We start from the raw sequence: 16,632 nt of genomic DNA, 5'->3' as shown, positions 1-16,632 counted from the left end.
GAGTCTATAATAATACTCACTTCAACACCTTGAACAATCATTGGAACTTTCTCATGGTTAATTCTGTTACAAAAACTTGTACCCATGATTGCTGTTAGTGTCATCACTCTCTGGATCATCTTCAACTCGTCTCATGGTTATGCTATTTTCATCTTTCTTTCCTTTGCGGTTTGCCAGGCTTCCTCCTTTGTTCAGCTTTGTTTCTGGCACTTCTGGGCAAAATGGTCTTTGCTTCCACATATTCGGGATATCTTTCCCTTGTCAGGGCAGAAGGCGTCTATTCTATAGAGCCCCAAGTTGCCACACCTGAAACACTGTCTCAGACTTTTATTCAGACATTTACACACACCTGGATTCCATTGTGTCATAGAGTCAGAGATCTACAGCACCGAAAAAGCCCCTTTGGCCTTCTGAGTCTGCGCCGGTCAAACAAGTACCTAACTATTCTAATCCCATTTTCCAGCACTAGGTCCAAAGCCTTGTATGCCATGGCATCGCAAGCGCACATCCAAATACTTCTTAAATGTGATGAGGATTTCTGCCTCTACCACCCTTTCAGAGTTTCAGATTCCCACAACCCTCTGGGTGAATAAATTCTTCCTCACATCCCCTCTAAACGTCCTGCCCCTTAGCTTAAATCTATGCCCCCTGGTTATTGACCCCTCTGCCAAAGGGAAAAGTTCCTTCCTGTCTATCCTATCTATGCCCCTCATAATTTTATACACCTCAATCTTCTCCGCTCTAGGGAAAATAACCCCAGTCTATCCAATCTCTCCTCATAACTAAAACTCTCCAGCCCAGGCAAAATCCTGGGAAATCTCCTCCGTTCCACTCTCTCCAGTGCAATCACATCTTCCTCTAATGCGGATTCCAGAACTGCATGCAATACTCTAGCTGTGGCCTAACCAGCGTTTTATATAGTTCCAGGATAACCTCTCTGCTCTTATATTCTATGCCTCGGCTAGTAAAAGCAAGTATCCCATATGCCACTTTATTTACTTGTTCTGCTACTTTAAGGGACCGGTGGACATGCACACCAAGATTCCTCTGACCCTCGGTACACCCCAGGGTCCTACCATTCATCGTATATTCCTGTGCCTTGTTTGTCCTGCCCAAGTGCATCACCTCACACTTAGGCAGATTAAATTCCATTTGCCACTGATCAGCCCGTCTATATCCTCCTGTAATCTAAGGCTATCCTCTTCACTGTTTACCACCCACCAATTTTCGTGTCATGCACGAAGTTACTGATCAACTTTCCTACATTCAAGTCTAAATAACTTATATACTACTAACAGCAAGGGACCCAAAACCGATCCCTGTGGAACCCCACTGGACACAGGCATTCAGTTGTAAAAACACCCCTTGATCATCACCTTCTGCTTCCTGCCACTCAGTCAATTCTGGATCCAATTTGCCAAATTGCCTTGGATCCCATAAGCACTTACCTTCATTATCAGTTTCCCATGCGGTACCTCATCAAAAGCCTTGCTCAAGTCCAAGTAGACTAGGTCAAATGCATTGCCTGGTCACCTCTTCGAAAAATTGAATCAAATTGGCTAAACATGACGTCCCCTTAACGAAACCATGCTGACTGTCCTTGATTAATCCCTACCTCTCCATGTGTAGATAAATTCTGCTCCTCAGAATTGCTTCCAATAGTTTCCCCGCCACTGAGATTAGACTGACTGGCCTGTAGTGCCCAGGTTTATTCCTTCCTCTTCTTGAATAATGGCTGAATTGGCTGTCCTTCAGTTCTCTGGCACGTCTCCTGTGGCCAGAGAGGTATTGAAAATTATTGCCAGCACCCCTGCTATATCCTCCCTTGCCTCACTCAACAGCCTGGGATACATTTCATCTGGGCCTGGAGGTTTATCTACTTTTAAGCCTGCCAGACTACTTAGAACCTCCCCCCTTTCTATGCTAATTTCTTAATTATATCTCAGTCCTTCTGCCTGATTTCCATACCCATGTCATCCCTCTCACTTGTGAACACTGACACAAAGTATTCATTTAGAACTCTACCTATGTCTTCTGGCTCCACACACAAATTACCACTGGTCCTTAATGGGCCCTACTCTTTCCCTAGTTATCCTCTTACTCTTAATGTACTTGTAAAATAACTTTGGATTTTCCTTTATTTTACCTGCCAATGTTATTTCATGCCCCTTTTTGCTCTCCTAATTTCCTTTTTAAGTTTCTCCCCTCCCCACCCACACACACACACATATATTCTATACTTCTCTAGAGCTTCCGCTGTTTTGAGCCCTCGGTATCGGCCATAAGCTTCCCTTTTTTCTCTTTATCCTCTATATCCCTCGACATCCAGGGTTCCTTGGATTTGTTGGTCCCACCCTTTATCTTTACTGGAATACGTTGGCCCTGTACTCTCCCTATTTCCTCCTTTGAATGAATCCCACTGCTCTGATGCAGATTTACCTAAAAGTAGCTGCTCCCAGTCCACTCTGGCCAAATCATATCTGATCTTATTAAAATTGGCCTTCTCCCAATTGAAAACTGATTTCTAGCCCACCCTTGTCCTTTTCCATAACAACCTTGAATCTAACGGAGCTATGATCGCTGTCTGCAAAATGTTCCCCCACTAATACCTCTACCACTTGCCTGGCTTCATTCCCTAAAATTAAGTCCAGGACCGCCCCCTCTCTTGTAGGACCTTCTACGTACTGACTTAAAAAGCTCTCCTGGATGCATTTTAAGAATTCCGCTCCCTCTAAACCTATCACACTACTACTAGTCCAGTTAATGTTGGGTAAGTTGAAATCCCCATTATTATTACCCAATTATTTTTACACCTCTCTGAAATTTGTCAACACATCTGCTCTTCTATTCCTCTCTGACTGTTTGGGGGCCTATAGTACACTCCCTGCAATGTGATTGCTCCTTTTTTGTTTTTAAGTTCTACCCATATGGCTTCATTTGAGGAGCCTTCTAAGATGTTATCCCTCCTTATGCTGTAATTGATTCCTTGATTAATATTGCGACACCACCTCTTTTACCTCCCTCCTTGTCTCACCTGAAGACCCTATATCCTGGGATATTGAGCTGCCAATCCTGCCCCTTCTCTCAACCATGTCTGTGTGACAGCAATGAATCATGGTTCCAAATGTTAATTTATGCCCTGAACTTACTAGTCTTATTTGTTAGACTCCTTGCATTAAAATAAATACCATCCAACCTTGCCAAACTCCCTTGTGCCTTAACTGGCCTATAATTTCTGTGCCTTCCAGACTCACTCACTCTCTCTTCTAATTTTGGCTGTGCATCTCCCCCCTGCTGAACCTCCTCTCAGGATCCCATCCCCCTGCCAAGCTATTTTAAACCCTCCTCAACAACACTAGCAAACCTCTTCTCAAGGATGTTGGTCCCGTTCCGGTCCAGGTGCAACCCGTCTGTCTTGTACAGGTCCCACCGCCCTCAGAAACGGTCCCAATGTCCCAGAAATCTAAAGCCCGCCCTCCTGCACTATCTCTGCAGTCACGCATTCATTTGGACTAACCTCTTATTTCTAATACTCACTAGCGCGTGGCACTGGAAGTAATCCAGAGATTACTACCTTTTGAGGCCCTGTTTTTTTAGTCTTCCTAGCTCCCTAAATTCTACTTGCAGGACCTCATCCCTCTTTCTACCTATGTCGTTGGTACCAATATGTACCACAATCTCTGTCTATTTGCCCTCCTGCTTTAGAATGCCTTGCAGCCGTTCAATGACATCCTTGACCCTGGCACCAGGGAGGTAACATGCCATCCTGGAGTCACGTCAACAGCTGCAGAAACGCCTGTCTGTTCCCCTTGCTATTTGAGTCTCCTACCACCATTGCTCTTCCCCTCTTTCTCTCTGCTCCCCCCAGCCCCCGGTGCAGCTGAGCCACTCAGTGCCTTGAGCATGGCTTCACTCCCCAGAGGAACTGTCACTCTCACCATTTTCCAACACAGAAAAACGGTTCTCGAGCAAGATGCTCCCTGAGGATTTCCTGACTACCTGCTTGACATCTTTCTTCTGACTGATGGTCACTCATTCTCTTTCTGTCTGTGCTTCTGTAAGCTGTAGGGTCACCACGTCTAAAAATGTGCTATCTATGAAACTCTAAGCCTCACGGATGCACCTCAGCGCCTCCAGCTGCTGCTTAAGTTCCGAAACCCGGAGCTCGAATAGCTGCAGCTGATCGCATTTCCTGCACACGTTGGTCAGAGCGCAAGGAGCATCTAGAACTTCTCACATGTTGCACACGGTACATAACACCTCATCCCTCTGCCATGCCTCTAGTTGGGGAAAAAACTCTAAGTTAAATACAGTAAAAAAAAAAGTTAACTTATTAACGTACTTTAAATAAAAACTAGAATTCTTACCTTTGCTTAGCCTAATCTATTTTAAACTGGAGGAAAACTCAGTTAACCTCAACTTTGGTTGTGCCAGTGGCAGAGGTGGGACCAAGTTTCATTTCATCTGCCATGTTGGCCAACTCCCACCGTGTGCTATCTGACCTCTGTTCACCTTTATCAGTGTGCAACATGTAATGTAGTACAGTTCATTGTCTGAACTGATTCAATTATTATTATGGCAATATCCAGGCGAAAGATGCAATGATGAGGTCTATTCCATTTCTCACATTAGCTGTGGTCATTGAATTGCACTGTTGCCTCTGAGTCAAAGTTGTGGGTTTATGACCTATTAAAAGACTAACTCGAAAATCAATGCTGACACTCCGTTGTATTGCTGAGGAGGTGCTACCTTTCAGATGAAAAGTTAAACCAAGACCCCGTATGCCCCCTCGAATGCATGTAATTGAAGAGGAGGAGGGGAGTTAGCCATGTTGTCCTGGCCACTATTTATTCTTCAGTATCTCAAAATGCAGATTGCCTGTTCATGCTCGCATTTATGTTTGTGGGAGCTTGCTGTGTGCAAATTGCTGCATTTCTATTGATATTGGCAAACACCATACTGACTGCTGATAGCACCCCATGATGCTCTCTGCCCGTAGGGAATCAATGTGGCAAAAAATTCCTCCGCTGTTTAGAACTATTGTACAGTGAGGAAATTCCTATTTCATTGCACTCCCATCAGTTTTTCATGCAGATGTGACAGATTTAATCCAAATTTTACTTTTTTCATAAAGAAAAAATTGTTAGTTGGGCTGTTTTGGTAGCTTCAAATGAGAACTATAGATTAGCCCACATTCTAGCATTTCTTTGAAAGGAAATCAATTGTATTTAATGATTTAACCAAGCATTCTCATTAGTTTTGATGAAATGTCACATTTGAAATGTTAACTGTTTCTCTTTCGACGGACTTTGACTGCTCCTCAGGGTACCTACAGCATTTTGTGGTTTTCTTTCCTTATCTCCTGCAACTGTGCCTCATCATTAAGATGTTGTGACTTGAAGCATGATGCAGCTTGATGGACAAGTAGTTTCCATTCTGAACAATTGGTTCAAGATCCTCCTAGTCATTAATGTCAATCCTACCGCACTTCAAGGAGGGCTTTATAGTGTCTTTGAAGAGTTTTGTTTTTGGCCATCCGGACACAATGTTCAGTTCACCGATGTTGATTTTGAAGGAGTTTTGCCTGAATGCTTGCGGAGGTGACTTCAGAAAGGACACTAACGTTTGTTTGTCGGTCCTCCCATTGAATCCAGAGGATATGATGGAGTCGTTGCTGATGGAATTTCTCAAATGTTCTTGTGTTGTTGATACACAATCCGAGTCTCATTGCAGTACAGGAATTAGGTGGAGACAGCTGCCACAGTCGGACTTTTGTTGACTTCTGAAGGTCTTTGTGGTCAAATACTCGCTGCCGTAGTTTGTAGAAGGCTGAGCTGGCGCAGCTGACCCGGTGTTGGATCTCCTCGTCAGTGGTAGCCTTTTGAGAAGTGCTCAACATATTTCAGAGCCCTCTTTTCAACATGTATTGGGGGGTGGTTGGGCTGGAATATTTAGCACCTCTTTTCCTATTCCCTTAACTCCTCCTCCTTGGACAAAGTAGACTTGCTGGATTAGCAAAAGTAGCAGTTAGTAGGCTGCAATAAATGTCTAAATATTTTTCAACCATTATGGTGTAGAAATTTTGAAATTGTAACATCTTGGAACAGATTTTAAAACTGAACTCCTTCCCCAGATGCAGTGGAATTTCTACCAAATGCTCTCAATTTTGATAGGATTTTAATGAATACGTTTTTGCTGTGCTTATTCTTTAGCAATAATTTTGTTGCTTTGTTACATACATAATGCAACAGATGAAATTTACTGTCACCTGACAGGCTATCTGAGAAATATTCCCACTGGAAAGAATGAAATTGGAGGGCAGTAGAAGAACCTAGTAGATTAGTTCTGTCTTCTACCTCATGGCTATAGATATGGACCATCACCTTTGATTTTTTTTAAAAAAAGGGACTCTCTGCTCCTCTCTCCTACTTCCCTCTCCCTCATCCTTTTTTACCTCCTGTTCTGTACAACTGCAATGCTTTTGGGCTTTTCTCCATGTGAGTCATGTGTTGATAAAAAAGTATTGAGACAGAATAGCAAAATTTCTGTAAAATGCAGCTTGTATGCTTAATTTCTCAGCAAAATAATGTCATTTCCCCTCCCTTTCCTGCTTTGAGCGCTGAGAGGGCAGTGGATAGGGCTGTGTGCATCTGGTCACCTGCAGATGCCATTGAATGCAAACATTGGTGCTAAAAGTCCTTAGTTCTCCAGTATTGATCCTTAACTTGAAAACAAACTTGAGAGCAATATTTCAATATAGATTGTTAAATTAATTTTGGAATAAAGAGTAGAAGAATTTGAGGGTATATTTGTGAAAATTGATTGGGATATTAACATAGCTCAATTTCCCTTGATCTTGCACAATCTTTAAAAATACTCAATGGATCCTAAGTGAAGGGCAGGGGAAAAAAAATCAGTTTCGCTTGAGTGCGCATTTGCATTTTTTATTGGGTTTCTGATGACATTTGGAGTCAATTTGCATTACATTGTCATTTTAATATAATTGAACTAAATTTGTATTTTTAGTTGGTTGTGTCAACAGGTTTAGGATGCCTCCCTCAGAGATAATCTCAAAATTTTATGTCATCTTTTGTCATGTTCCCATATAATGACAGCTATTGTGCCGTCTCCATGTCTCCAAGTGAAGTTTAAAAAAACTATTGTATTGAGTTGTCACTTCAGTGTTTTGGATTAAATTAAGACGACACAGAGTTGAGCCTATAATAGCACACTGCACATGACCAGCCTGAGGTTGAGCCAAGAGCAAGCACCATACCTAAAATAGTTTAAAATTATAAGTAGACGAATAGTTATTTTAGCATACAAGAGCAGCTTCTGAAAAAAATATCTTGGAGGTAACTTCTGCAGCCCTGAAGAAAACCACTTCCTAATTTCAGGATCTGTGGTGAACTGAAAACATGCTTTGTGGCTATGGAATGTATCTTTTTGCTGACATATTTTTGGATAGGGGTGATATACAAGCACACAGACTTGTCAGGTATTTTTCTAAGTTGCTGCAGTTTAGTCCTTATCTTTGTTATTGCTGACAGAATGTTTTTGCTACTGAGGATGCATAGATGAACAATGTAATTTGACCAAAACCTGTTGAAATTGGTTCATTGTAAACCCATTTTTATGTATTTCAGCTTTTTAATGGTGAGCGAAACTTTGAAAGCCACAAAGTTGAATGGCAGTGTCATCCTGTGCCAATTTGGAATTTTCAATTTGTGTTACTAGCCTGAGAGCTACTTTACAAATCCTAGTGTCAAAATGAAGAAGTAACTTGGTAAACGAATATATATTTCATACCAGCAAAAGTTTTAAAATAACTCAAATAGAGATGTATTCCATTAAAGACCAATTATCATCCAGCTTTTGGAGTAAATGAACCTTTTTATTCTTGATGCTAAAAAAGTAGTTTAATGTTTTCTGATATGTTGCCATGTGATGTCTTGATGGGAATATTTGGATCCAGAATAGAATAACTAACAGTAATGGATCATGAGTATTGCTGAGCAAAGAATTATGTTGAAGCTTTTTGTTTTATACTCATCAGGATTCTTGGCAAGAATACCAATCTAAGGATAAAACAACAATTTATAATGTATGAGAAGAGAATGCTGACTGGCTGACAAGTGAACCCTCATTGGTAGAAGTATTGCCATGGAGAATGCACCAATTGATGGTGACTGACCGTAAACTGCCAAACATTGTTTGAAATTTAAACCAGGCAGCTTGACATTGTTTGTATTCCAGTGCTGCTAGTGCTTGAATCATTAGACCTTTGGGACCAGCAGTCCCTCTAGGCTGCATGGCAACCTGAAATTCCCCAGGTGGGCTGTGGGCAAGTTGCCCCCTTTGAATTACAGTGCGTACATGAATAAGCACTTAATGCATGTACAAACAGTTAATTATATGGCATTCTATTTTTATAGATGCAGCAATAAAAACAACTGGTATTAATATGGTGTCTTTAACATAATAAAACACCTCAGGTTGCTTCAGAGGAACATTATCAAACAAAATTTGACACCGAGACACAAGATATTAGAACAAAAGCTTGGTCCAGGAGTTAGGTTTCAAGGTGTGTCTTAAAGGGAGTAAGGCAGGCAGAGAAGCAGAGAAGTTTAGGGAGGGAATACCAGAGTTTAAGGCTGATGCTGGTGAAGGTTAGAGAATGGTGATGGGGGTTAGTGAGGAAGGGCGAGAAGCCATGGAGGGATTTGAAAACAAGGATGGTAATTATAAAACTGGCTCCCAATCCAGTGAAACCTCAATATAGGTAATGAGGTAATATGGAAGGTGCAAGTTAAGATATGAGTAGCAGAGTTCCAAATGAGTTTGAGTTTATGGACTGGGGAAGATGGGAGACCACCCAAAAGAGTATTGGAGTAGTCCAGTCTGGAGGCAACAAATACAAGGATGAGGATTTTGGCAGCAAATTAGTTAAGGCGTCAGGCGATGGCATGGAGGTGAGATTAGGTAGTCTTGGTAATGATGCAGATATGTGATCGGAAGCTCATTTCTGCTCAAATTTGCTTGGAAGAGGGATGGAGTTGGTGGTTGGGAACAGAGGTGTGGCAGGGACTGAAGTTGCAAGCTTCGATCTTCCCAATATTTAATTGAAGTTTCTGCTCTTCCAGTGCAGTACCTCTGAGCAGTCTGTCCATTTGGGAATGGTGGAGGGGTCGAGATGGGCAATGATGAGGTAGAACTGGAGTTCCCTTCCGTGAAATCATCCAAAGAGCATCAAGTTCCACGTGTATGTGGGGAGTCCGTAGATGGGGGAAAACAAGGAGAGGGGCAAGGATAGATCCTTGGAGATTCAATAAAAAGAACAACTCCAGGAATCCAGCAGGACTTCAAAAGGTCGCACAAGAGTGTGAGTTCACTTTGGGAAGAAGTGAGACCAGCAGAGCCACTGCTGCCTGTAACCAGGAGCCAATTAGAACCTGTGTGCAGGAAGGAAAATTGAGGTATGACATCACAGGGAAGCAGGTAGGTGTTTGGCTGGTGAGTATTTTCTATTTATCTTAACTAGGAAATTTCTATCTGGGTAAGTAGAACATTTAATGAAGTAATAAGAATATAAGTGCAGGCAGGACTAGAGACGTTATTTTACTGATTAAATTTTAAATTAATTAAAATGCTATAAAGATGGCAAGGCAAATGATGTGTTGCTGCTGTGGAATGTAGGAACTCATGGACACCAGTGTGATCCAAGGCAAACACATCTGCAGTAAGTGAGGCTTGAGGAACTTTGGCTTAAAGCCATTGAGCTGGAGGCCGAGCTGCAGACACTAGTGCATCATGGAGGGGCTTGGTTATCTGGGCACTTTGCTCCAGGAGGTGGGCAACACCCCTTAGAAAATTGTCTTCTGACCTGGCTGATGGTCAGGGTCAGAAGCGTGTGACTGCAGGAGGCAGGTATGGGGACCCAGAAGGTAAAAGTGGAGGAGCCTCAGCCCTTGCAGTTGTCTGACAGGTTTGAGGTTCTTTCAGCTTGTATGGATAAGACCTGGGGTTGTGGGGTGAATGAGCTAACTGACTATGGTACTGTGGTGCAGAAAGCCATTCAAGTGGGGGGATTTAATATGAACATAGTGGTAGTAGGGGGTAGAATAGTTGGGACAGCCACAGTTCTCCACAACAGAGAATATAGGAGTCCTGAAGTCCATGTTGCCTGCCTGGTGTCAGGGTTTGGGAAATCTGCCCTGGGCTGGAGAGAAACTTGTATTGGGAGAGGGAAGATAGTTATGCTCCATGTAGGTACCAGCAACAGAGGTAGGACTAGGAAAGAGGATCTGCTTAGGAAGTATGAGCAGCTTGGGGCTAAATTAAAAATACAGAAGCTCAAAAGTAATCTCCTGGATTCTTCCTTGAGCTATGAGCAAATCAGTGTGGCTTGAATAGGATTAGAGAGTTAAATGCATGGATTAAAGATTGGTGAGGGAGAAATGGGTTTTGATTCATGGGATGCTGGCGCCAGCACTGGGGAAAGTTGGGAGCTGTACCTTTTGGGACGGTCTTCACTTGAACTGTGCTGGGACTAGTGTTCTGGCAAATCTTATAACTAGATCATTAGAGAGGGCTTTAAACTAAATAATGAGGGAGAGGGATTAAGTTAGGGAAAATATGATAAATTAAGGGAAGAGGATAGGGCAAAGGAGCAAGGTTGCAATAAGGGTAATGATAATCAGACCATGGCAGGAAGGGACAGAGTATACAAACTATGTTTGGACCAGCAGATGAGGCTAGAGATTGCAAAAACATTAAAAAGACAGAACTAAAGGCTCTGTATCTGAATGTACATAGCAGTTGCAACAAAATGGATGAATTGTCAGCTCAAATAGAAATTTGTATGATCTGCTAGGCATTACAGAGACATGGCTGCAGAATGACAAAAGACTGGGACCTGAATATTCAAGGGTACATGACATTTCAGAAGAGCAGAAAGCTATGTGGAAGGGTAGCTCTGTTAGTTAAGATGACAGTACAATAGTCAGACATTATCTTTTGTCTAAAGATAAAGATGCATAATCAGCTTGGGTAGAGATAAGAAATAACAAAGGTAAGAAGTCACTTGTGGGAGCAGTTTATAGGCCCCCTAACAGTAACTATGCTGTAGGATGGGGTATACAGGAAAAAAATAAAGGGGGCTTGTGAGAAAGGTATGGTGATGATCGTGGGTGTTTAATCTACATATAGATTGGATGAATCAGATTGGCAAAGGTAGCATAGATGAGTGCATAATCTTTTTTGGGGCAATTTCTTAGAGCACATTCTAGAACTAACTAGAAAACAGACTAACAGGCTATTCTAGATCTGATAATGCACAATGAGATGGGATTAATTAATGATCTAGTAGTAAAGGCGCCCTAGGTAGCATTGATCATAACATGCTTGAATTTCACATCCAGTTTGATGGAGAGAAGAGGTGAGTCTAAGACAAGTGTTTTAAACTTAATTAAGGGCACTTTGAGGGTATGGCGACAGAACTGTCTAAAGTGAACTTGGAAATTAAGTTAAGGTATAGGTCAGAAGAGGTGCAGCAGAAGACATTTTAGATATTTCATAACGCTCAGCAAAGGTGCATTCCAGTGAGGGAGAGAGACTCTAGGAGAAGGATGCACCATCCATAGCTAGCTAAAGTTAAAGATGATATAAAATTGAAAGAAAAAGCCTACAATTCCCCAAAGGTTAGTGACAGGTCAGCAAATTGGACAGAAAATATATATATAAAAAAGCAGAGAATATCAAAAATGAGAGAGAAATTAGAGTATGCTAGAAATAAAAAGATGATTAGTAAGAGTTTCTACAGGTATTTAAAAAGGAAGAGCAACTAGAGTGATCATTGGTCCTCTAGAGCTGGGGAATTAATAAGGAAATGGATGAATTAAACAGATATTTTACATCTGTCTTCACTGAAGAAGATGTAAATAACATCCCAGAAATAATTGTAAATCAAGAGGTGAAAGGGAGGGAGGAACCAAAAACAATCACCAGGGGAAGGGTACTGAGAAAATAATTAGAACTAAAGATGGGCAAGTCCCTAGGTCCTGATGGACTTCATCCTAGGGTCTCAAAAGAAATGGCTACTGAAATAATAGATGCATTAGTTTTAATTTTCCAAAATTCCCTAGATTCTGAAAAGGTCCCATCAGATTGGAAAATAGAGAATGTAACTCTATTCAAGAAAGGAGGGCGACAGAAAGCAAGAAATTACAGATCAGTTCGCCTAACATCTGTCATAGGGAAATTGCTGGAATCTATTACTGAGGTGGTTATAGCCAGGCACTTAAAAAATCTGAATGCAATCAGGCCGAGTCAACATGGCTTTGTGAAAGGGAAAAAGTGTTTGACTTATTTATTAGAGCTCTTTGAGAATGTAACAAGAAATGTGCATAAAAGGGAACTGGTAGATGTAGTGTACCTGGATTTCCAAAACATATTTGACAAGGTTAGTGCATGAAATAAGAGCTCATGGTGTAGGGGTTAACATATTCGCATAGATAGAGGATTGGTTAGCTAACAAGAAATGGAGTAGGCGTAAGTGGGTCATTTTTGGGTTGGTGAGATGGAGTACCACAGGGATCAGTGTTGGGGCCTCAACTATTTACAATCCATATCAATGACCTCGATGAAGGGACCTGAATGTATAGTTGCTAAATTTGCTGATGACATGAAGATAAGTAGGAGAATAAGTTGTGAGGAAGATACAAAGAGTCTGCAAAGGGATATAGATAGGTTAAGAGTGGGCATAAATTTGGCAGATATAGACTATGATGTGGCAGGAAGAATAGAAAAGCAACATATTTAAACGCAGAACTCTGACACAGAGGGATTTGGGTGTCATGGTACACAAATCACAAAGCTAATATGTAGGTAGAACAAATGATTAGGAAGTAAAATGGACTGTTGTCATTTATTGCAAAAGGAATAAAATATAAAAGTAGGGAAGTTTTGCTACAGTTGTTACAGGGTGTTATTGAGACCACATCTAGAATACTGTGTACAGTTTTGGTCTCCTTATTTAAGAAAGGACAGAATTGCATTAGAAACATTTCAGAGAAGGTTCACTCCATTGATTGTCAGGATGAATGGGTTATCTTAAGGGGAAAGGTTGGATAGGTTGAGCCTGTATGGATTGGAGTTGAGAAGAGTGAGAGGTGATCTTATTGAAACATACAAGATCCTGAGGGGACTTGACAGGATGGATGCTGAAAGGATATTTACCCTTGTTGGAGAGACTAGAACTAGGAAAGACGGTTTATAAATAAGGGGTCTCCCATTTAAGGCCGAGATGAGGAGAAGCTTTTCTCTGAGTTGATTCTGTGGTCTGTGAAATTCTCTTCCCCAGAGAGCAGTGGAGGCAGTGTCATTAATTACATTTATGGCAGAGTTACATTCTTTACTGACAAGCAGGGTATAGGGGGCAGGCAGGAAAGTGGAGCTGAGGCCACAATTAGATCAGCTATGATTTTATCAAATGGTGGAGCAGGCTCGAAGGGATGAATGGCCAACACCTATTTAATTTTTTATCATTTTATGGGATATTGACATTGCTGGCTAGGCCAGTATTTATTGCTCACCCCTAATTGCCTTTGAGAAGGTGGTGGTGAACTGCCACCTTGAACCGTTGCCATTCCTGTGGTGTAGGTACACCCACAGTGCTGCTAAGGAGGGACTTCCAGGATTTTGACCCAATGACAGTGAAGGAACAGTGATATATTTCCACTTCAGGATGGTGAGTGGTTTGGAGGGGAACTACCAGGTGGTGGTGTTCCCATGTATCTGCTGCCCTTATCCTTCTAGATGGTAGTGGTCGTGGGTTTGGAAAATGCTGTCTAAGGAACCTTGAGTTTCTGCAGTGCATCTTGTAGACGGTGTACACGGCTGTCACCATGCATCAGTGGTGTAGGGAGTGAATGTTTATAGATATGGTGCCAATCAAGTGGGCTGCTTTGTCCTGGATGGTGTCTAGCTTCTTGAGTGTTGTTGGAGCTGCACTCATCTAGACAGGCAGAGAGTATTCCATCACACTCCTGACTTGTGCCTTGTAGATGGTGGACAGGCTTTTGGGAGTCAGGTGCGTTATTTCTAGAGGATTCCTAGCCTCTGACCTGCTCTTATAGCCACCATTTATATGGCTAGCCCAGTCAGTTTCTGGTCAATGGTAACCCCCAGAATGTTGATCGTGGGGGATTCAGCAAGGTAATGCCATTGAATGTCAAGGGCGATGGTTAGATTCTGTCTTGTTGGAGATGGTCATTGATTGGTAATTGTGTGGCACGAGTGTTACTTGCCACTTGTCAGCTCAAGCCTGGATATAGTCCAGGTCTTGCTACATTTGGACGTGGACTGCTTCAGCATCTAAGGTGTCATGAATGGTGCTGAACATTGTGCAATCATCAGCGAACATCCCCACTTCTGATAAAAGCAAAATACTGCGGATGCTGGAAATCTGAAACAAAAACAGAAAATTCTGAAAAAACTCAGGTCTAACAGCATCTGTAGAGAGAAAAAAAAAGTTAACGTTTCGAGTCCTTATGCCTCTTCAGAGCTCTGAAGAGTCATAAGAACTCGAAATGTTAACTTTTTTTTTTTCTCCCCGCTTCTCACCTTATGGTGGAAGGAAGGGCATTGATGAAACAGCTGAAGATGGTTGGGCCTAGGACACTACCCTGAGGAACTCCTGGAGTGATGTCCTGGAACTGAGATGATTGACCCCCAACAACCACTACCATCCTCCTTTGTGCTAGGTATGACTCCAACCAGCAGAGTTTTTTTCCCTTGATTCCAATTGACTCCAGTTTTCCTAGGGTTCCTTGATGCCACACTGAGTCAAATGCTGCCTTGCTGTCAAGGGCAGTCACTCTCAACTCACCTGAGTTCAGCTCTTTTATCCGTGTTTGAACCAAGGCTGTAATGAGGTTAGAAGCTGAGTGACCCTATCAGAACCCAAACTGGGCATCAGTGAGCAGGTTATTGCTGAGTAAGTGCCACTTGATAGCACTGTTGATGACCCCTTCCATCATGTTACTGATGATGGAGAGTAGACTAATGGGCGGTAATTGGCCAGGTTGGATTTGTCCTGCTTTTTGTGTTCAGTGCTTAGCTGGGCAATTTTCCACATTGCCAGATAGATGCCAGTGTATTTCGCTAGGGGTACGGCAATTTCTAGAGCACAAGTCTTCAGTATTATTGCCGGAATATTGTGAGGGCCCATAGCTTTTGTAGTGTTCGTGCCTTCAACTGTTTGTTGATATCACAGAGTGAATTGAATCGGCTGAAAACTGGCATCTGTGATGCTGGATACCTCTGGAAGAGGCTGAGATGGATCATCCACTCAGCACCTCTGGTTGAAGATTGTTACAAATGCTTCAGCCTTATCTTTAGCGCTTATATGCTGGGCTGCTCCGTCATTGAGGATGGGGATATTAGTGGAGCCGCCTCCAGTGAGTTTAATTGCCCACCACCATTGACGGTTGTATGTGGCAGGACTGGAAAGCTTAGATCTGATCCGTTGGTTGTGGGATCTCTTAGCTCTGTCACTTGCTGCTTATGCTGTTTGGCCCACAAGTCCTGTGCTTTAACTTCATCTGCTCCTGCTCCTGGCATGTGCTGCTGCACTCTTCATTGAACCAGAGTTGATCCCCTTGGCTTGGTTGTAATGGTAGGTTGGGGGTTATGCTGGGCCATGAGGCTACAGAATGTGGTTGAGTACAATGCTGCTGCTGATGGCCCATAGCTCCTCATGGTTGCCTAGTCTTGAGTTGCAAGATCTACTTGAAATCTATCCCATTTAGCATTGTGGTGGTACCCTCCATGCAAAGACGTGATATCATCTCCACAAGGACTATGCAGTGGTCACTCCTACCAATACTGTCATGGATGGATGCATCTGAGGCAGGCAGGTTGGTGAGGGTGAGGTCAAATGTGTTTTTCCCTCTTGTTGGTTCCCTCACCACCTCTTGCAGACCCAATCTAGCAGGTATGTCCTTTTAGGACTTAGTCTGTGGTGGTGCTACCAAGCCACTCTTGGTGATGGACATTGAAGCCTCTGACCCAGAGTACCTTCTGCGCCTTGCCACCTTTAGTACTTCCTCCAAGTGGTGTTCAACATGAGTACTGATTCACAGCTGAGGAGGGCAGTAAGTGGCAAACAGGAGGTTTTGTTGCCCATGTTTGACCTGATGCTGTGAGACTTTATTGGGGACCAGGGATGATGTTGAAGATTCCTAGGGAAACTCCCTACTGACTGTATACCACTGTGCCGCCACGTCTGCTGGGTCTGTCCTGCTGATGGGACAAGATATACCCAGGGATGGTGATGGTGGTGTCTGGGACATGATTCAGTGAGTATGAGTATGTCAGGCTGTTACTTGGCTAGTCTGTTAGACAGCTCTCCCAATTTTGGCACAAGGCTCCAGATGTTACCAAGGAGGAATTGGTAGACAGGACTGGGTTTGCTGTTGTCATTTCCGGTGCCTAGGTCAATGATGGGTGGTCTGTCCGGTTTCATTCCTTTTTATTGACCTTTCAGAGGTTTGATACAACTGAGTGGCTTGCTAGGCCATTTAAGAGTCAACATTACTGCGGATCTGGAGTCACAGACCAGGTGAGGGCAAC

General features: G+C 42.6%; 1 protein-coding gene across 6 annotated transcripts in view; it reads left to right on the top strand.

Moving 5' to 3' along the window:
* Positions 1 to 16,632, top strand: part of daam1a (dishevelled associated activator of morphogenesis 1a) — a 202,813-nt gene that overhangs the window by 55,908 nt on the left and 130,273 nt on the right. Inside the window, exon 1 of one of the 6 annotated variants that reach the window (XM_041214681.1) lies at positions 7,475 to 7,498. The exons of 4 other annotated variants lie outside the window; for them this stretch is intronic. The gene's annotated coding sequence lies outside the window, so the exon portion shown is untranslated. Of the gene's footprint in view, positions 1 to 7,474; positions 7,499 to 7,651; positions 7,787 to 16,632 lie in introns of those variants that run through there. One more of the 6 variants, XM_041214679.1, reaches the window with a different exon arrangement.

This window comes from Carcharodon carcharias, chromosome 20, assembly GCF_017639515.1.
Source record: "Carcharodon carcharias isolate sCarCar2 chromosome 20, sCarCar2.pri, whole genome shotgun sequence".
Lineage (NCBI taxonomy): Eukaryota > Metazoa > Chordata > Chondrichthyes > Lamniformes > Lamnidae > Carcharodon > Carcharodon carcharias.
Note: the sequence above shows the minus strand (reverse complement) of the source record. Positions and strands in the feature narration are given on the sequence as shown.